Genomic DNA, 22,976 nt, shown 5'->3' on the forward strand with positions numbered 1-22,976 from the left:
TGGATGCATCCTTGACTCTGACCTAACACTCTCGCGCCAAGTCAACAATGTCTCAAAGTCCTGTCACTACCACCTTAAAACCCTTAGGCGCATCTTTCCATATCTCTCCTTTCTCAACAGACTCTCCGCGGTCCAATCAATCGTTATATCAAGACTCGACTACGCAAACCCCCTATACCTCGGAATCCACGCGTACCAACTGAATAAACTCCAAAGGGCACAAAACGCGGCAGCCAAATTACTACTTGCGCTCGGCCCAAGAGCCCACATCTCCCCGGCCCTTAAGACGCTGCACTGGCTTCCAGTAGCCCGAAGGGTGACCTTCAAAACCTTATGCATCTCACATCGAGCACTGCATAAAACTGGACCTCAATATCTTCAAGACAAGCTAAAACCCTATCACGCCCCACGCACCCTAAGATCAAGCTCAGCCGGCCTCCTAGTCATACCAAAAACAAATGCAGTCAGATTAGGCGGATCATCATTCTCCGCCTTGGCCCCCACGCTATGGTACTCACTCCCACCCCACATCGCCTAACTGAGAACTTAACGTCTTTCCGCAAACTGCTGAAAACCTGGCTCTTCCCCTAAAACCAACCCGTCCCAAACTCACCCAAACAGACTAACAGCAACTCAACGACACCAATCCAACAAACTACCTGATGCAAGAAATTGACAGCTAATAACCCCTAATATAAACTAGAAGGACAAACCGAATTAAACAAACAAACTAGATCAAAGCAATAAAAATGGTTAATGAGAAGTATATCATACGGAAACAGTAACGAGATTTAAACTCCTGAAATGGACAGAACGCATGAGGAATGAACAAAGTGAATGGCGTGGACCAAATAGTTAGAATGAATGAAGCAGATGGAACAGATGAATGTGCTGAGTGGAAGAATGAATGAGTGGAAGAACAGATAACTATATAGTTCGAATGAGTGTGGAAATTGAATGAATATCTAGATCGGATAAGTGTATAGAATGGACGAACATGTCAAGCTGATTAGTGTGTAGAGCAGCCGGTGTATAGAGCGGACGAGTGTGTAGCGCGAATGAGTGCATAAATACGGAGAAACGAGGAGAACACAGGACTGCGTAAACCAGATGAATGTGCAGAACGGATGAGTGTAAACCGGATGAGTGTGTAGAACAGACTAGTAGGTGGAGCGGATGAGTATGTAGAGCCCATGAGTGTGGCTAGCGAATGAATGCGGAAGTATGGTGAATGTGTAGATCGCCGGAGCAGATGAATGTACAGACCTGGCGAATGTATAGAGCGGATGAGTGTATAGAGCAGATGAGTGTATGGAGCGGGTGAGTGTATGGAGCGGGTGAGTGTATGGAGCGGGTGAGTGTATGCAGCAGGTGAATGTATGGAGCGAGTGGGTGTATGGAGCGGGTGAGTGTATGGAGCGGACGAGTGTATGGAGCGGACGAGTGCATGGAGCGGACGAGTGCATGGAGCGGACGAGTGCATGGAGCGGACGAGTGCATGGAGCGGGTGAGTGTATGGAGCACACGAGTGCATGGAGTGTTTGAGTATATGGAGATAATGAAGCATATGGAGCGGATGAGTGTATGGAGCGGATGAGTGTATGGAGCGGATGAGTGTATGGAGCGGATGAGTGTATGGAGCGTTTGAGTATATGCAGATAATGAATGTACAGAACAGATGAAGGTATAGAACAGATGAGCATAGAGATGAATATATAGAACATGATATTGCCGTTGATTGCGTGAACGCACAAGTGCTTAAAGCGGATGAGTGCGAAGAGGGGATGAGTGCGTGGAGCGGGTGAGTGCGTGGAGCGGTTGAGTGCGTGGAGCGGTTGAGTGCGTGGAGCGGTTGAGTGTGTCGAGCGGATGAGTGCGTAGAGGGGATGAGTGCGTAGAGGGGATGAGCGCATAGAGGGAGACGAGTACGTAGAGGGGGATGAGTGCATAGACGGGGATGAGTGCGTAGAGGAGGATGAGTGCATAGAGGGGGATGAGTGCATAGAGGGGGATGAGTGCGTTGAGGTGATCAGTGAGTAGAGGGGATGAGTGCGTAGAGGGGATGAGTGCTTAGAGGGGATGAGTGCTTAGAGGGGATGAGTGCTTAGAGGGGATGAGTGCGTAGAGGGGATGAGTGCGTAGAGGGGGTGAGTGCGCAGAGGGGGCGAGTGCGCAGAGGGGGCGAGTGCGCAGAGGGGCTGAGTGCGCAGAGGGGGAAAGGCGTGGACCAAATAGTTAGAATGAATGAAGCAGATGGAACAGATGAGTGCGCTGAGTGGAAGAATGTATGAGTGGAAGAACAGATAACTATATAGTTTGAATGAGTGTGGAAATCGAACGAATATCTAGATCGGACGAGTGTATAGAATGGACGAACATGTCAAGCGGATGAGTGTGTAGAGCGGCTGGTGTATAGAGCGGACAAGCGTGTAGCGTGAATGAGTGCATAAATATGGAGAAGCGAGTAGAACACAGGACTGCGTAAACCAGATGAATGTGCAGAATGGATGAGCGTAAACCGATGAGTATGTAGAACAGACTAGTATGTGGAGCGGATGAGTATGTAGAGCGCATGAGTATGGCTGGCGAATGAATACAGAAGTGTGGTGAATGTGTAGATCGCCGGAGCAGATGAATATACAGACCTGACGAATGTATAGAGCGGATGAGTGTATAGAACGGATGAGTGTATGAAGCAGATGAGTGTATAGAGTGGGTGAGTGTATGGAGCGGATGAATGTATGAAGCGGGTGAGTGTATGGAGCGGGTGAGTGTATGGAGCGGATGAGTGTATGGAGTGGATGAGTGTATGGAGCAGATGAGTGTATGGAGCAGATGAGTGTATGGAGCGTTTGAGTATATGAAAATAATGAATGTACAGAACAGATGAAGGTATAGAACAGATGAGCGTAGAGATGAATATATAGAACACGATATTGCTGTTTGCATGAACGCACGAGTGCTTAAAGCGGATGAGTGCGAAGAGGCAATGAGTGCATGGAGCGGTTGAGTACGTGTTGCGGATGAGTTCATAGAGGGCATGAGTGCGTAGAGGGGATGAGTGCGTATAGGGTGACGAGTACATAGAGGGTGACGAGTGCATAGAGGGTGACGATTGCATAGAGGGTGACGAGTGCATAGAGGGGGATGAGTGAGTAGAGGGGGATGAGTGCATAGAGGGGGTGAGTGCACCGAGGGGGTGAGAGTGCAGAGGGGGTGAGAGTGCAGAGGGGGTGACTGCGCAGAGGGGGTGACTGCGCAGAGGGGGTGAGTGCGTAAAACAGGTGAAGGCATAGTACGCATGTGGGCATAAAGCAGATGAGTGGCCTGGAGCGAACGTGTGCCTGGAGCGAACGAGTGCCCAGAGTGAACAGACGTGTTGCGTAGAGCGGACGAGTACATATAATGAACGTGCGCAGATTGCATCCAGTACTGATGAGTGCGTAGACAGGATGAGTACGTAGAGCTGCTGAATGCGTAGAGGGTGGTGCAGACAAGAGTGCACGCGTAGGGCAGACAATAGTGCATGCGCGGGGCAGACAATAGTGCATACGCGGGGCGGACAAGAGTGCATGTGTGGGACAGACGAGAACACGTGGGGCGGACTGGAACATGAGGGGCGGACTGGAACACGCGGGGCGGAATGGAGCGCGCGAGGCAGGCTGGAATGCATGAGTGGATGGAGCAGACCGGAGTGTATAGACCAGACTAGGATGCATGGAATGAATAGGAGCGCACGGAATAGACTGGAGCGCATAGAATTGCATGACGTATATGGTCCGGCTTGGAATGCAGAGAACGTTTGAAGAGCATATAACCCATCATATCACACCACCACGCTTGCTCTCTCCTTTACATCACCACTCAACTAGAACACAGAGATACTATGACACCATTCGGTATAACTGTTCTCATACCAACATCCGCCGCTTACTCCACATCATTCTAAGTAAACACTGCTGGTTTCACACCCCAAGCCAGGCGTTCTCCTCAGGCCTAATGCAGCCACATCCATTCCGGATAAATCCTACCAGAACGAACACATTCTCCTGATCTCTCAACCACCACACCTACCGCTAAGAAGCAGCTATTACACGAATACCGCATGAGCTGCACACATACCCGGTGCTCACACGCACCTTTTGACTCTCCCTACTCTCTCTACTGACCTGAACTTCGGTTCCCAAGGGCGTTCAACTTACCAGCACCTTCAGACCATACCAATGGTATATAAGGCGCTATATAAGTGCAAAATAACATAACATAACAAAGGTACCCAGTGAAGTTACTGAAAAGAAAACAACAAATGAAATGATACCAAAAACTATATAGGGGGTGGGGCTAAAGGGTTAAAAGGTTTGGGGGTGGTCCGGGGTGAGGTTAGAAGTGCAGGGAAACAGAGGGTTTGGGGGACCCCTAATTAAAAAGAATTACAATCTTTTTTTCCGGTAACATTTCATTTGTTAAAATTCTTTTAGTTTAGATCACATAGAACCGCAATAAGCTCTCCCTGAAAGCCCAATAGCTGACAACAGAGAACAATGATGATTACAGTAATCATGACATAATTTTGAAATAGTCAATCTCTGAGACAAATTTACCACATGACTGACATCAATGACTGCTGCACCGAACCTACTCCCGTCACTTGCAGAGTCCCCCGAGGTTCCTGCCTCTTCCCCACCCTTTACAACACGAAACCCCTCTTCGACCAGCTGGACCTACTTGGCATTTCATACACAAATTATGCTGATGACACGCAGCTCCTTGTCCCCCTCACCAGTTCATACGTGCAGGACTCTGCAACCATGAACGCTGCCTACGAGATCATTCAAAATTGGATGGCCTCGCACCAACGCTGTCTCAACGACATTAAAACCAAAATCCTCATCGTCGGCTCAGGCTCCAAACTTCGCAACATGGATCCAGCTTACAAGGAATTCTTCATTTATGGCACCTGCATCATCACAGCCTCTGCTGCCAAAACCCTTGATGTCTACCTCAATGCCAACCTCAATCTCTCACGCTAAGTAAATTCAATTGCCTCAGCAGGAGCCGACACTGCCAAATTGCTTCAGGCCAGCAGGCCCTTCCTCTCCACTCCCAACCGCCTAACAATATCATCCACAAGGCTTTCTGGGGCCGGGGCTTGCACTATATCCAAATTTCTCTTCAAAAATATCTTCCTTCTTGAGGCCTTCACTCAGCTACCTACAACTTTCTGAACCTCGGAAGGTTTTCCAGGCAGAGTGTGTGGGGTAGATCTGTCTCCTCTGCAGGTTCCTCCTTCTGGGATGGCTTCCCTGCTCCTCTCAAACTTGAGCCGGACCACCTGAAGTTCCGGAAGTAGCTCAAGTCTTTCATTTTCTCCTCTACTTTCTCTCTCTCCCTCCCCTGCTGACCACCTGTCTGCGGCGCCAACTGGTTGCTTGGTTACCCTCAGAGTCCCACTGGGTACCAGGCTCCTCCATGATCAGTCTCCCCTGCACAGCCTGCGGGCCTGTAACTTGTCTCGGGAGGATAGCTCAGGGGCAATGTGCACACCTTTCGCCCCAGGCATCCAGCCTTTCACCACTTATTTTCAATGTCCACTTAAAACCTCCATGTAACTCATTAAAAATTAATGCATTACATATTTCAACTATGCAGATGACACCAAAATAATCTACTAATGTACCCTCAAATAAACTGGATCTTAGTGCACACCTCATTCATACATGTCGACTCATGATGAGAAAAAATGTATTAACTCAACACAACCAAAACCAAAAGGGTGATATGCGGGACCACAAGCTCCCACCTCACCAATAACCTTGCCTGAAGATATGGGAATCTGCCCAGAGCTAACTGTAAATATCAAAAACCCCGGGCTCCTGATTGACAGCAGCCTCACACTCAAACCCCAGTTAAAGCCATTGTAAGAAGTTGTTTTTTCCAATTCCAAACTATGCACCACATCATTCTGTCCCTGACCTTCCTGCACAGAACCATGGCAGTCATCACACTGCCAGTGCCCAGATGAGCCTACACCTAAAGCCTCTACCTTCCACTCCCAGAATACCTACTGGACAGATTACAAAGAATCCAAAATGCAGCACGTCATCCAGTATTTTAAATCCCTTTATTCTTATTGGCTGAACGAATGCAATGGGCTCCTCGTTCCGTGACGATTTAGCCTAATCTATCAGTGATACTGGCCACACACAAACTGCTATGATGCTGATTCTCATTACACCACTAGGTGTCTCCCTGCTATCGAATGGTGAGGCTCTCGTGTGCCTTCATTGTGCCTACCACACCAAGGTGGTTCATGTAGGAGAAGAGTGTGATGCAGGTGTTCATTCAAGCACACGGGCATTCAAATGCCCAGCACTCTGTGTGATGGGAGTGGTGGTGGCTGTAGGTTATGGCTGCCTTGCTTCTGCAACAGATATGGGAGCAAGGGTTCAAGGTTTCTGCTCGCCAAACAATCCAGCAAGGGCCTCATAAATAGAGTGGTCCAGATCAATTGGTTGCAGTACTCGATAGCCCGATGGCTCTCATTTTTTTATTTATTTAAAGTATGTCGATGTACTTGTATGGATAATTCACACAGCAAAGAATTACATACAGCACAGTCGAAAATGGTCTGACCTTTGTGAAACAATTCAGTTTTGACATATGATATGTGAACATTAAAAGAGCTTTCGCCTATCAAAGGCTAAGATTTTAATTTTAATACCAATTCTGAAGAAGTCAAACTGTAGCTCAACAACAGAAGCAACTGGATATATACTGTCATTGCCATCAAGAGAGCTTGCAGCGGCTGTGTACATGCATTTAGAAGCTACACTGCAGCTTATTGCGGACAACCTGCCCAAATGATTGTGACTGTAATGTCTCACATTGTATGTCTTTTTATTGTAGTTTTGGTCCTTTATCGTGTTTTGCAATAGGATGTATTTATTTTACTCTGTGTAGCTTTTGTATGTTGTCTTTTATAAAGTCCATGTGCTTCGAAAGAAAGATAATGTCATTGATTATCAAAGGTTTCAGACCGTGGTGCGCCAGGTGTGAGCCTTGTGCATTACTTGGGCCAGGGGGAGAACCGTGTAGCTTGGCAGTATAATGTAAGGCACAACTCTCTGTGCTACTAATTACAGTACAGTGCATACTGGCAGGGGACAATGCAGCTCTTTGTTTTTGCATGTATCATCACAAATGCATCCCTTAACAGGAGTAAAATACCATCACTCGGTCCTTGATCATTATTAGTGGCACCAAAATCTAAGGAGTTACTTTTACAAATAATGCTAAAATGGGCCCGAAGAGGAGATAGCGGGCCACTGACTGCAATATGGTAATTCTGAAGAAAAAAAACATGCAGCTTACTACTCTACATGCTAGACTCTAATCAATGATATGTTTAATAATGGCAAGTAATACATTCACTATGAATACAGTTTGCCCAAGATCACATGTGTATGTTGCTCTGCAATCCTTCCTCCGACCCATTGACACAGTAACTGCTTACACACACCCAGGGTATGACAATACTGACACTGCTGGACTCAACCTTTGATATATGATATTTGCAAACGTGTCACATTGTATTTTGTACTTTAGTTTACACGTTTTCTCCAAATGATGACTTTCAAGTGGAACTTGGGCCCAGTTGGATAATTTTCTGAACACTTTAATTCACCTGTGTCTCGCAATTAGCATGTGAATGACCCGTGTAGGCCAGCTGAAAACTTAAACAGCTGTGCCACACTAGATAATATGTGGAGAGCACAGGGTGGGGCGAATGTAACCCCCTACAGTGGCTTACAGTTGAGGAGCATCATGGGGGTGATGTTGACTGTAATCATGACCCCACCTTTGAGACGACCCCCTCTTTACCCCTGTGCACATCTCCTATGAAATCCCACCCCTCTCGCCAATTAAACTGGCTGCAACTCTAGTGAGCTAGGGGCCTCTCCTTCATATACAGCAATGCTTGACATGCGTTAGGTCATGCCCGCCCAAATAAATCATTTTTTTTGACTCTTTACGCTGGGGGGAATAATAAATACAGTGCGCAGATAGACACGGCGAATAGGGCACTTGGTTAGTAGCTATTCAATTAATGTGATTCCAACAGAGCAGTATTTGTTCAGAGGGCTTAATTCGGAGCACATATATCAGTTTCTGCATGAGACCATCAATGCCCATCAACTGAAAAACTCGTGTACAAAACTGCTGAATAAGTGCAAAAAAACAAAACAAAGAAAGAAGCCCTGGGAAACCTGCAACGGTGCCCTAATCTGCCACAACCTTGGCACACCATCTCAAAGAGTTTATCAAGATATAAAGGTGACTATTTTGCTGAGATTAGAACATTTAAGCCAAATGGCATCGTTGATCCTCTGGAAGGTTCTGGTGCAAGTATTGCCTCAGCATGTTGTATACAAGCTTGCACAGACTGCCATGCGTCTGAATCACTGATCTAGGAGCACATCATATTTCACACCTCTGGACTGTGTTTTATGAACCATTGGGCAATGATTGGTTCTGATCTATCGTTCAGCCACTATCCCCGGGTGGATGGTGAGATGGAAAGTCTCCGATTGTAAAAACGATGCCTATGGTGCTACATAGAATAGGAGCTGGAGCATAGGGTGGATATGCTTTGTCTGGTGGAACTTGCATCCAATAACACCAGACATACCGCAACCTATTATTCCCTTTTCTATAGTTTCCATGCTTTCTTTCCACCCCAGAGAGCTAGCATACAAAGTGAAAATATTCAGTAGAATGTTCTCAGTGGAAGATCATCATAGAAGACTATAAACCATGTTGGAAACGCTTGTTAGGCAGAATTATATGCAGTACCCTTTGGGAACACCACACACAATTAAGACTACAAGTGACAGTACAAATTCACCTTTGCTACAAGCCTGTACTACACAGTGAAGTGGTAGAGATGGCTGAGCAGCCAGACTTATCTCAAGAGTAAGTGAGCAGTATCAAATAGTTACACAAAGGACAGCAATTACTATGATTCAAACAAACACTGACTCAAGGTTTCTGAGTAAAAGAATATACATTTATTTACACATCAGTTGTACAACGTCTCACTAAAGTAAAGCAGTTTTAAAAATCACACTCTTAATACACCACACCACTCCCAATAGTTTCCAGACAAGTTAAGCTCATAAATGAAGTGTGAGCAAAATGGCACTCCAGCAATTTAAAAGGGAGGGAAAGGCAAAGTTTAGGTAGAAATTGAGCAGCTCCAACAGGTTAGTGAGCAGAGCAATCTAGAAAGAGGAACTACAGTGATGAAATCAAATCAAAAAAGCTTAGAGCCAAAGTCAATAGGACAAAAGTCTTTTGGTCAAGATCACATAGTTCTGTGTAGTTCGCGGTTAAGTCTTCGCCAAGAGTTCTGGACGAAGTTGGTTAGAAAAAAAGTTAGTTTAAAGAGTAGAGAAGGATAAGCCCTCGGATTGGCGAAAGGTTTCACACACCTTCACCGCGGCAGGACGAAACGAACAACCGGATTTGCACAGTACCTTTAAATGGAGAAGAAGCTGTAGCTGAGGAGAGTGTTCCTGGCAGTTCTTGCAGGCTCACGGTTCCTGAAGCGACTGTCGGACTGACACAAAGTAGGAAGACTGAAGGGTCCTGCACTACCCACAGAAGAAACCAGCAGCAAAGCAAAGCAACAAATAAAAGGTGCGCTCCTTAAAACCCAAGCAGGTTCCGAACTTCCTGGCTATCCGGTTGACTGTAGCTGTGTACAGCAAATTCGACCAGAGGAGGGAGTCCTGGCTTGCAGTTTGGGCAAACTGGTTGGTCCCACCAGCTCAGGGGAAGAAGATTCCTGATAGATCTTCTCAGTCGTTGCAGCTTGAAGATTCGGACCTGCAGCAGGGCTTCACCGGGCGGTTCAGTGGTTGTAGGGGTCCTCTTCTGTCAGCTCCTCATCGGTTCTTTCGTTCCAGTGGCGACTCTGCCTTTCTAATCTCAGAGACCTGCTTTTTATGCAGTTTTCCCCCATTCACACAGCCTGGCTGTCAATCACCCAGCAGGGTGGCTGTCCCACCAGGACAGTCACCTAGCTAATCAAACAGGAGTGCGACTTGGGTTACCAAGGGAACCCATGGCAGGGGTCCTAAAACCCCTCCCTTACATCCTGCCTACCCAGACTTTCAGGTGCATAAAGACGGCTTCGGTGTAGAAGCCTGCGAAAGGACGGCGGACAAAGGAACTAAACCTGGTTTGGCACGCAGAGTAAAACACGAGAAAGACATTTTCAAAAAGAAATGGTGAATAAACCCAGCCGGAACCGTATAAAAACCTATATGGTCTAGCAGGTTTAAGTTAGAGGCTACCAAGATAGCCTAAAACAATATCAAGGTTAGTTAAGATAACCGCGGTAGGAAAAATACTGTAGTTACCACTGCCACCAGCCAAGTCTTGATGAAAAGGGAGCGAAACAATGCTCCTAGAGAAACACACCAAAAGGGATAAGTATTAACCCTTTCCAGTACTCTCTGTAAGATAGGGTGTACTGGGTCTGTGGATTTTAAAAGACTAATGAAGTTAATGGCAACTTTACATGTTCTGGGAGACAGTAGTCAGTCCCAGAAAATGGAGTCTGAGTTGGGAAGTCGAAAAGACAACCTTGTGTCACTGCACTGAAGGTGCTGTGTAACACACAATAAAAAGATGATACCTATAGAGTAGGTGAGGCTCCACAGTCTATGAACACAAGAAAATGTTAAACACACACAGCAAAACACATGTAAGAGTGGGCAAAAGGGCTCACACTCCTACCAGGTGAAAAGAAATAAATCCTAGAAATACAGCAAAGCTGCTGAGGGACTCAGTAGGTAAGGGGAATTAGCCATTCTGGAGAATTCTCCTTAACAACGCTTATGGTCAACTTGAGCTGAGACTAATATAAGAGAATAAGGTTGGCATAGCATGTCCATCTAGAACCTGGTGTAATGGAAAGAATTCTAGAATCCGCTTTGCAATAAACAATCTATGGAAAAGGCCAAATTGAGCATAGGAAAAGAAACACAGTGCTCCCCTTTCTGGAGAAATTTCCATCAGACAATGGTTGTTAACAATTCTTAAGATTACGTCTTAACCTGTTCCCTTCAAAGGAAGTTCAGGAGATCAGGAAAAAAACAGAACTGAGAGATTATCGTTGCAGACTGCGTAAACACTAAAAAGAGAATACGTATCATCTCATCATGGAAGGCCTAGGAGTAAAAATGCGAGGATTAACTTGATGGGCAAATTCTTTTACAACCGCCAAACAATGAGCGAAAAGGACAAACGGTGTTTCATGATGCGTGGCTCAAGTATTACGCTCACATTTGTCCTGCTGGAATTAGTGTCACTTATCTTTAAGAAAATCAAAGAAATGAATTCAAACTAAAGGACATCTTCTGATTTAAATATGATCATGTAATGTAAAACTTTTTCTTGCACATATTTGTGATAATTTATGTGTAAGTTTCTTTTTTTTCAGTGAAAGCTTTCAATTGTAAACTATACACGAATAAACTAATTTAAAAAAAAAGAATTCCTCCACCATTGATTATTTTTTGGGGAGTGCTGCGGTGGTGGCTGACGCTTTCGTGGGGGTGTCTGACTTTATGACGTAGAGTGACCATGCGATTTTAACATCAACAAACTGCAATATCAGAGACAAAGATAAGTTAGGGGTGCTGCAGCTAAATAATGGGCTTAATCATGTGGGATAGACCGACAGGGACATACGGGCTATAACTGGTGATATGAGTAATCTCGTAATTGACTATGGAATGTTTAATGCTGTGGACGATACAGCGAATTGGGTATGTTCGATCACTGATAATTTTCTGTTTTCAAGAATCTTTGGTGCTACACTTGTTCACGGGAAACCCACACACCAGTTTATACGGTGCCATCAAAGAAAGAAAGAGAATACTGTGGCAATCCATGAGGAGGGCCAACTCTGATATAGGGGTACTAGGCTCCAAGCAAAGAGAAATAAGGCGCTTGAAAACGACTATGGGAATTGGTTAAAGTGGTATCTAAGATATGCTAGGAACAGGTTGTGGCCAGTGCTTTATAAAGTAATTAAAAAAGGGGATAGTCAAATGTTGTGGAATTTGTTTAATAAGGAGCGTAATACATCTGGTAATGTTTTAACTTGCTGTATTAACAGTGAGGCCTGGGTTGATTTTCTAGGTAATACATCCTACTCTAAGGCTCCTACTGCTACAAACCCTATCTCTAATTATGCACTAAATCTGAAATATAGTAAAGATGACCTTGTCGAGATTATTACAAATCTCACACAATCGAGGGCCCCTGGCCAGACGGGGTCTCTAATATAGTAATGTGGGCCAATGCAGAAATCTGGGCCAATATCTTGCAGTGGTTGTTTCAATTGGTGATAGAAAGCAATAGTGTCCCCTGTTCGTGGAGGCAGTCCCATATTATCCCTATTTTTAAGAAGGGGGTTCGAGGGGATCCAGGAATTATAAACTACGGTCGGTCTTAGACGTGGCAAGTAAAATCTTTGCCATGCTGCTCCTTAAAAAACATTAATAAATAGATTGTGGATAATCATATCCTGAGCGTTGTCAAAATGGATTCAGGAGAGGGCTATCTACAAATTACAATATATGCCTTCTGAATATGATACGACAAGCACAACTAAAATCCTCCCTTCCTTTTTATGTCTTTCATCGATTTCGCTTCAGTGTTTGAGGAAATTGATCATGCTAAATTATGGGCCAAGTTAGAGACGCTGCAGATGCCAGGTCACATGCTGCGTGCATGTCTACCGGTACATGAAAATAACGTGGCTAGGGTTAGACGGAGCGGGCAGGGTGACCTATCAACCCCAGTTGTAATCGAAAGGGGTGTGAGACAGGGGTGGGTGTTCGCCCCATATGATTTAATTTGTACTTGGCAGATCTGGAGGTCTTTCTACGAGATAAGGGTCATTTCCCGCCACGCGTAGGGCAGTTAGCAATCACTCATCATGCCTATGCTGATGACACATTTATTTTTGACTCGACTTTCATCAGAATCTGTAGAAGTGCCCGGCCGATCATGAAGTATGCTGAGGCATACGGGTTGAAGGTGAATATGTCCAAATCTAAGTTCATAAGATTCGGTAGAGTGTCCATTGATAAGCATAGGATTATGATGAAGAATGGTGAAATTGATAGAGTGGAGAGCTATTACTATCTTGGTTATGAGATATGTGCCAGGAAGGGTGAAAAAGAGTTGCTGAAAAAGCACTACACTAAGGCTGTTGCCATTATGTTGTTAATTCAAAATGTTGTTGTTAGCAAATCGGGTTATAGCCTCAGTGGTAGTGTCTTTATACAAGCAAAAGCTGGTGGCTAGCTTAACTTATGCCTTAGAATGCTCTTTTACTAACATGGATAATTTGGCTAATCGCCTTGTGGGTAGGATTTGGAGGCAAATTCTGGGGCTGCAGGTGCGACCCCAGTCAAAGCAGTACGATTGGAGTTTGGCTTGACATCACTAGCAACGAAAATAACGAATAGAGGGAAGTTATTCATTAAGATGATGTGTGCTGAATCAAGACAGTGTTACCCATTCTTCGGAACGGCATTGTGAACAGGCAAAGTCTTTCCTTGATGGAATTTGAGACCTTGAATAGTTTTTGGGAAAATAATCACCTCGTGCCACAATTAGAATGAAGGTGAAGGCTCACTTGTGAGAGCTTTCAAAACAAAAGCTTTAGAATCGGACTGTTTTGTCAACCTTGACCACGTATCTAGACTTCCCTCATTGAGTACTTTTGCTAGAATGCATTTTACAATTGGGAAACCCCAAAAATATATAACTCAAGGGCCTCATAATGCAAATTACTTAAAATCAAGAAGATGGGGCATTTGGCTCAATTGTGGAACAATCTCCTCCAGGCCTCCTTGGCAGGTGATTCTGGGGGCTTTTGGCAATGTCTTAGGGCTGGGAAGGCCACCAACAGAAATGTTACCCACAACAGTATCACAGAGGCAGCCTTGTTTTCCCACTTTTAAAACGTCTACAAGGTGGAAAACCAGGATCCTAATGATAAGGAAATGAGCGCTACTACTGATAGGCCACGGGAAGCGGTGATTGGTCCGTTAGTGTTGACTATGCGTGACATTGAGGAGGCTCTCATATCACAGAAGCTGGAGAAAGTGCCGGGACCAGAAATGGTCCCCATTGACTGGTATCACCAGGGGGTAGTCATATGACTCGCATATTTGTTAAAATGAGTGCCTCATTCATCGACCCAAGCAATACTTGTCCCCATTCACAAGAAGTCAGATAACGGTTGTCGAGTCAACTATCGGCCCATGTCCCTTCTAGATGTGGTGGGCAAGGTGTCTGCTAAGGTGATGCTGGGTCACCTGGATGTTTGGAGCCGGGAGGTCGGAGCTTTACACCACCTCCAGGCTTCCTTCCAGCGTAACATCAGCACACTAGATCAAGTCCTAAGGCTTCATTTGATCCTGGACAAATATGTGGTATTGCGCGCCGTGAATATCTAAACGTTTTTTGTTGATTTAAAGACTGTGTTCTCTAGTGTACCTAGAAGAGGCCTGTGGAATGCATTGATTAAATTGAGCATGCCACCTTCAATCATTCTATAGCAAAAATGGGGCTTTAATCAGGTGTGGGCCGTAGGGTCACACCACCCCTGGAATAAAAATTGAAGTTGGAGTCAGGCAGAGCTTTGTTCTTGCCCCAAGTCTGTTCTGCCTCTTTATTAACGAGGTCAGGACTGTGGCGAGAGTGTGCCTTAGTGCCTGAAGACTATTGCCAACACTTGTGGCTGTCTGGGGATCTACATAGAGTATCTGCGCTCCATTGCTCGGGTCTACTGGAATCTACTGTGCTCAGCTTTGGGCCCTGCAACCGAGAGGAGACGCCGGATTGAAAAACGCAGATTCCGTGCAGCAGGAGTGTGGCAAGAGCGGGCCTTAGTGCCGTAGTGACCGGAGGCCTTAAATCACTGAAGGCAACCTCGTCCCTGCAATGTGATTGGGATGTATCCTGGTAAGACTTCCAACGCAGATAATTATATTGATATATAGAGGGCTGTGGAGGACAACCCGCTCTAGAGCCTAAAGGATCCATGGTCACGGGTGTAGTTACTGCAGGTGGGGACTATGCTTGCCATCGTTCCTCGCTGAGCCCCGGCGTACAGATTTCATCCCCTGCCGAAGTAGGGTACCAGCACGAGACAGATGTTGTATCGACTGGGAGTTCTTACCCCCAAGGAATGGTGCCATAGAAGGACAAGTTGCAGAGTCCATGGGTCGGACACACATGCTCTGCTCGTACCGATTTGAGGAAGAAGTCAGTTACCCGAGCCCACCCCAAACATTTTTTCGACCGGCACTATCCTCTGCTCCCTTGGAACCCCTGCATCATTGATAGACCTCAACACTTACCTTCCTCAACAGGGATACCAGTAGACAAGAGGGAAGGAAAGTCTCCATGGCATGAGGAGGGGCATCCACAAGCATACAGGTACGGGACATTCGCAACAAGGGGCTCTCCAATAGGTGCGGACCTATGGGAAAGTGTATAACTGAACAGAGAGACTCTGATACATTGTTGCACTCGTTATCTTCTAGGACACCAGACAGGGAGATGAAAAGGCTGAGAACTGGTGGGCCTATACTGATTAGGTCACGAAGGGAGACGTATTCTCAGCGACCCGAGAAACTAAGAAGAAAGACTGTATGTTGCTGAAAGGGTGAAGTAACCTTATCGAAGGACCAATCTTCTATAACTCAACATCGAATAATAAACCCAAGCATTCCAGAACACTTTTGAGTCACGTCTGTCTGTGTTCTCCCCAATAAGGGCACTGTGTGACGTTGGTGGAGGACCTGGAGTAATTCCACCAGCTGGGCTTGCTGACTAGGGCCAGCTGGGTGGTTTCCCTTGGTAGGTCAGCATATGGACGACCCTACCTCCTTAATTTAACGGAATGAGTACTGATCAGCAGGGGAGTGTCCTGCCCCCCTTTCTCTCTTGCATACACTCCTGTCTGAGGCATTTTCAATTCCTTGATACAGACATGTAAGACTTCTGAAAAAGAAAATATTGCTTGCGAAGTGCATGCACTAAGACTGGGAAGAGGGCACGTAGCCCTGCTAGGAGCCATACATCAATCAAAGGAGCACCACGCACCAAAAAACGGGCTAAGGAAACAACTAATAACAAATCTGTATCTTGTAAAAATGACTATTCATCTGGTGACTGTGGCAGCTACTCCATTGGCAATAGATCCGTCGCCTGAGGGTTTGAGCACAAAGGCATCAGTGACCAACGTGGACATATACAATATTGACCAATCCTTTGCCATAGATAAAAATGGCTTGGTCCTGAAAATCTGCTATGACTTAACACGGATTTCTCTGGGCAGGAACATTTCAGCAAGTTCGAATTTGGAGGCTGGTCTCAAGTGAAGGAGTCTCTTTTAAGCAGAAGTTAAATAGGGGTGCCGGAGTTTGGAGTAAAATAAAGGACGCAGTGTGAAATTGTGCAGGGAGAGTTAGGTGGAGTAAGGAGGGGGAGAGAAGGAAAAGGAGGGAAGCACAGGAAGGAAAGATCAGAAGAGCTGATTAGGAGGAAAGTGAAAGTGAAAGTATTGGAAGAGTGAGACAGGAGCTTGAGGAGCGAAGACCAAGAGAAGAATGGGAAGGAGGATTTGGAGATGGACAGGGAGTTTCAGGCTGAAAAAAAGTCGCCACATTTTTTTTAAATTACTTGTATATAATCAAAATAAGATTTTTACAAGAACTCAAAAACAGTTCAGAAGCATGAAAGAGAAAGAAAAATTCATGAGAAACATCACCATGTGAACAAGAACAAGAACAATGCTTCCACCAATAGAGGTATACTAAAGTCAGATGACATTGTTCGATTTAGTTTTTTCGATTGCTAAATTCAAAAGTTTAGCAGACGCTGTGTGCCATTGTGTCTTGTCCCCAGTGATTAGGCTAAAAAAGGTGATCCTTGCTTGTTGCAGGGCTGGACAGAGCATTAGCAAATGCCTGATGGATTCTATTTCTTCGGGATTTTTGCAGAGTTTACAGGTTTTTACCATGGATCCTGTTCTGATCGCAAGAATTTCCTGCATCGCCAGGACGTTGAGACAGGCTTTTAAGAAGATTCTCATCAAAGCTTTATTAGGATATCTTTTACAGTTTGTTAATGGTCATTGGGAGATGGGCTAGTAGTTTGTTGCGTGCTGCTTTTTCCGTAGTCAAAATCCAGTCTGTACATTGCAATTTGGTTTTAATCCTAACAGGATTATACTTTAGGTCTTCCTTGCTGCATGCAATTTCCTGTAGTTTCAAATTTTGGTCCAAAGCCCATTTATTCATCGTCTGGTTATTGCCCTTCTCAATCTCTTCTGCAATCATGCGATAGATTTCAAGGCTCTCTAGATGAATGACTTTCCTGTATAGTTGTAATGTACAGATATCCACCACAGCTTTTAGGGAAACAAGGCCAAGTTCCCGTTGTATCGGAGCTACAGCAGTGGAATTTGGTAAGCGCAGCACGGATCTCCAGCTGAAACCCTTGAGTTTGAGCCAAAGGTCCGGAGGAATAGACAGGGTGGCATCCATGCCATATGTCAGCGAGGGAATAATCTTGGCCTTATAAAAGCTGATGGCTGGTTGCAGAGAGAATTTACCATATTTTCGATCAACTGCTCTCAATTGTGCAGCTAGATTCTTTGCCTTCGCCCATAAGTCGTTTGCAAGTTCCTGGACCACTTAGTACTATCGATTTGCACTCCGAGGTACTTGAAAGTCTCAACCACTTCTATTTTAGTGTCATAGAGGAGCCAGTTGAAAGCCTCTTTCTTTTTGGTCCCTGGTTTTTGGAAAATCATTATCTTGATTTTAGATTTATTGATTTCCAAGTTGTTTTCGCTGGTATAGGCTGAGAGGTTATCCAATTGTCGTTGCAACCCGACCTGGGTCTGGTCAAGTAATATCAGGTCGTCTGTGTATAGAAGTCTCGGGACCTGAGTATTGCCTATTTTGGGTGGAAAAGATCTGATTGTGGATTGGGTCTCTTTGAAATCTCCGAGGAAAAATATGAACAAGGCAGGAGCCAGAGGATATCCCTGCTTTACTCCACGAAAAGTCGGTATGCAGTTTGAGATTAAACCTTGGTTGTTTAAGCGGACTTTTATACTGGTGTTTGAGTGGAGATTGATTATTGGGTCCAAGATGCTCTCTGGACATTTCCAGAAATTAAGTTTGGACCATAGTTTATGTCTGTCCACTCTGTCAAACGCTGCAGACAGATCAACGAACGCTAGAAACATCCATGGGGATCCAGTCAGAACTCTGTCTTTGAGTAAGTTCAAGCACAGTATATTAGCACTCGTGCTCGCGTTTTTTTGGAATCCTGTTTGCAGAAAATCTGAACATCCAGCGGTAGCAGCCAATTTACGGAAATGGTTCAACAGGATTGTGGCAAAAACCTTTCCAATGACATCCAGCAAGGCTATCGGCCTATAGTTCAGAGGGTCATCTCTGGCTCCCTTTTTAAAGATCGGAACGATCAAAGCTTTTGTCCATGAGTCCAGAATGGTTTTGCTTTCTCGACACACTTTAAAAATTTAAAACTAATAAGGTTGGCCCATTCAACCGGATGTTGTTTGAGATCGCAGTTCGCAAGCCCATCTGGGCCTGGGGCGCTAGACGATTTCAGTTTCGAGATGGTTGATTTGATCTCGGCGATCTCAGTCAGGTCCACCCAGACTGAGTCCTTTTGTTGTTCGGATTCATTACTAGTTCCTTTTGCTGGTTCAAACAGTTTCAGAAAATGAGCGGTCCATTTTCCTTCTGACACTGGGTTTATCATCTGCGAATTTTGAAGTTTGTTCGATTTATTGATTAATGACCAAAAGTCTCGAGATTTTTTGTTAGCCAGAGCCTTCAACATCTCCTCGGCATCCGATTGGTATAATACATCTCTGCAATTTCTCAGCCATTGTTTGTAGTGTCTTGTTTCTACCGAAAGTTTTTCCCAAAGTATTGGTTGATTCAGTGTTTTTGCCTCTCTCTTTAGTTTTCTTATAGATCTGCGTTTTCTGGCTAAAGCGGTGTTGTATTCATGAGTGTGATGAATGGGAAGGTGATGACGGATTTTCCTTGGTTTTTTAAAAAGAAGAAGAAGAGGGATGTAACTCGATCTTGCCACATCCGTTCTCGATGTTGTGTCAGACATTAAGATGGAAAATTGGTCAGCAGGTTTATGGACATCAGAGGCGATCATGCGTAAACAGGTAATTTGAGAATTGGTCTCAATGGGAGTGTCATAATATTGAGGTATGGGCCGTTTACTTCTGCAAGAGAGATTTAGTAGATTGTGGTCACTATACTTTGTTTTGATAACTTCAAAGGCAGTTATGTTATAAAAAACTGATTCAGAGGCAAAGGTGTAATCGAGAGTGGTTGAAGACCCACCACGCTCCCATGTCGGTATCAGCGAAACTTGCTGCGTAGCAGTGGCCACATTCAAAAGGTTTCTGGATTTCATAATGGAGTTCCACGCCAGACGCCTAGTTGTAGCAGAAGATTTATCTAAGTCTGGACCCTCTGACGTGCTGTGCGATGTGCAGTTTGCGTTCAGATCGCCACAAATCAGAATGTTAGGAGATTTGTATTTAATTGCGATCTCATCGATTGTGTGGGCCACTTTGTTGCACATGTTCACTGTAGAGATCTTTTGCGGATTCCAGTAAATGTTTATGATAGCTACTAAGTCTGATGTACTAGACTTGGGAGAATCAGATGCAGAGTTCCATGTGGTCATCACTGCCAGAATTTCATAGCTGCAGTTTATGACTTCTGTGATAGATATACCAGATCCTGTTTTGATCCCTGTCAGTAAGCCCGAGGAGGGTCGGCCCAAGGGTCCTTTGAATGCCGGTGAGATTTCAATACAGTAGTCGTCTAAATCTGGTTTATCCCGCAGCCACGTTTCCTGTAGGCAAAGTCGCCACATTTAAATTGTGGAAGCTGAGGGTTCAATACAGATTGCAATAGCATTGTCCACGATCTCTCCCTGCTGAGAGCATACAGCTGACCTTGCACCTGGCAAGCATGTGATTTTCATGCCTGCTTCCCGTGACCCTCAGGAAGGAGCTCTAAAAGGGCCCTTTCCTGGACAGATCAGCATGGTCCAGTTACTAAAGAGAGTCCCTAGTCTGGCCTTGGATGTGGTAGCAGTCAGGCTATTCCTTGGAGATCCGCAGCATCCATGAATGCAGGATGGCGAGGTTGATACCCTTGCTGCTTAGTGTTATGCTCAATTTATACTAAGCAGGATTGAGGTATACATTGTAAATCTATAGTTTGGTTGGTAAATGCCACTACTTCGAGTTCACTTGAGTTCAGACAACTCTGTGCCAGAGGTATACAAACTTGGGCATCTATTTGAGATTAAATTCAATCTGCAAAATCAGGGTGCAGCAAGCACGAGGACTCTTCCCTTCAGTTGAATGTGTGCAAGACTCATGTTTTCTTCCTTGCCTTGACTTAAGAACACACTTCTAATTTTAAATATCTTTGTTACAGTGAGGGGACTCCCCTTTCAAGTTATGAGAAAGTATCCCGCAAATCTGCAAAAAAAACACGTTGGTGGTCAATATTTAGAGTGGTCATAAAGGTCAGACATGTATGTGGTTTACAACCACTGTGCTGTGACATGAATTTATTTCCAACCAACATTTTATGTATGAATATTTTGCATACGTTATATATCTTTACTGAAATCAGATTGAATGTATTTTCACATAACAGGATTTGCAACCGCCGCCTGGTGCATAACAGTAACATGATCTCGCATCTCACACACATTTGAAGCAAGGATTAATGCATTTGCATGCTGTCTCCACAGTGTTAATGTAAATTACTGCAGAATCGCATTTGCTTCATCTTGTCCCCGCTATTAATGTCCTTATAAATGTGTGTCATTGGTGTTAAGAATAATTTCTAAGCATCGTCTCTGGATGTTTATGAAATTATTCTGACATTTAAATCTTTATCTTTTATTCATAGGTTTTGCATCTCTCACAGAAAACGACATACTTTGCAGGGAAATTACACCACTTAGAATACTGCACACGCCCGAACCCATTTTTAGGAAAGGCAATTGTTAAAAGTCAGGTTCGGAATTTATAGCTGTTTTTGTGCTGCATGCACACTAAACACACTTGAATATTTACAAATGTAGAATGGCAAGACCGGAAGTCCCAGTATCAGATGGGACAGGAGCGCTCTGTCTCCTACTGTGGCAACACAGAGAACGCAGAACTAAAGACCCACCTAAAGAAAATAAGTCAAAATGGAAACAAAAAGTGTTTTTTACTGTTGAAACTTCTGTGGTTGTCCTTTATTGCAGGCACCCAAAAGCCTATTGGGGTGTTGAACTCCCAAGTGTTTTTGTCAATCTCAAACTCTGGGTCAATTCAAAGATAGTGAAATGTGAACTCTACAACCTCAGTGTGGGGACATCACGTGATCGCGGGAGCGTGTTCTCGCGAGATCTCGATACACGGGATCTCGCGAGCCCACGCTCCGTGGGAAAACGTTCCCGCTTCAGAGTTGGCGCCCTGCCAGCTAGAGCGGTCGTACAGGAGCGCTGCTCCTGATTACACAAAAAGGAGAATCAACTCCAGAACCATCACTACAGCTCATAGGGCATAACGCCACAGCCACTGGAGGCTTCATGGGAGCCCTATGGGTTTACGGCGTGCCACCGGTGAGCACAACCCTTCCACAGTGAAGTAACTGGGGAAGCACAGGACCTGGTCAGTTTAACAGTGAGTAAGCGCCCTGCGCCACCAGTCCGCCTTAAGACATTCTCCCTTGTTCTCAGTCAATAAAGACTGCCAGAAACCCTACTGCGTCCTGTCATCCATTCAGGCCACAACATAACTGGCGACGAGGATACCTGAAGTCCCACGGACCCACCATGCAAGGCGCCACGCCACCCCCTGCGTTTCTCCCCCTGCCAGGGACACCAGCGATTCCGTGGATGCAATGGGAACCCCTTTTTTCCACCTACTTGGAAGCGGTGGGCGGCACGCGATATGCCCCCATCAGGAAGAGGGCGATGCTGTTGAATGTGCTAGGGGTTGAAGGTCAGCGTATCTTTGCAGGCCTTAAAGAAATACCGGCGGCCGGCGAAGACGCCGATGACGACGACGTGTACAAAGAAGCCACGCGTCGCATCATGAAGAGGTTCACTAATAAGGAGAATATTGTACTGCATAGGTTGAGATTCTACACTCGCAAACAGGAAGGGAGCGAAACCGTGGATGACTACATCACCAGGATGAGGGAACTCGCTTCTCTGTGCGCCTTCGGAGAAAATGCAGAACAGGTCATCTGCGACATGCTCGTCGTCCACACCAACTCTAGGAAAGTGCAGGACAAATTCATCCAGGAGAAGGAGGTCACCCTCGATAAAGCCATCCAGATTGCCAGGGCGGAGGAAGAAACCTCCAGCAGACGCAAGGAGGCGGGAAGTCACCTGCCTGTGCCCGAAATGGCGGCGCTACAATGGAGAGGTCGCAGAGACAAGCAATCCCGTGACGGCCCCAAGGACAAAAGTCCCAGGAAAAAGGAGGCACCGAAATGCTACAGATGCGCCAGTCTCAAGCACATGGCGAACGACCGCGACTGTCCCGCCAGGAATAAAGAATGCTCCAAGTGCGGACGCATTGGCCACGTGGCTCCAGCATGCATGTGGCGGGAGAAAACCGTGTCCCGTGTCGACGGTGACTGCACCTCCACCGATGAGGATGAACTGCTGGACAGACCCATGGTTGTCATGGTCAATGCCCCCCATGCCAGGAGAGAAAAGCCCCACTGCACCATTAAAGTGGACGGAATGGAAACGCGCGTCATGGCTGATTCGGGATCCGACCTCAC

This window comes from Ambystoma mexicanum, chromosome 7p (assembly GCF_040938575.1).
Source record: "Ambystoma mexicanum isolate Mex_15411 chromosome 7p, UKY_AmexF1_1, whole genome shotgun sequence".
NCBI lineage: Eukaryota > Metazoa > Chordata > Amphibia > Caudata > Ambystomatidae > Ambystoma > Ambystoma mexicanum.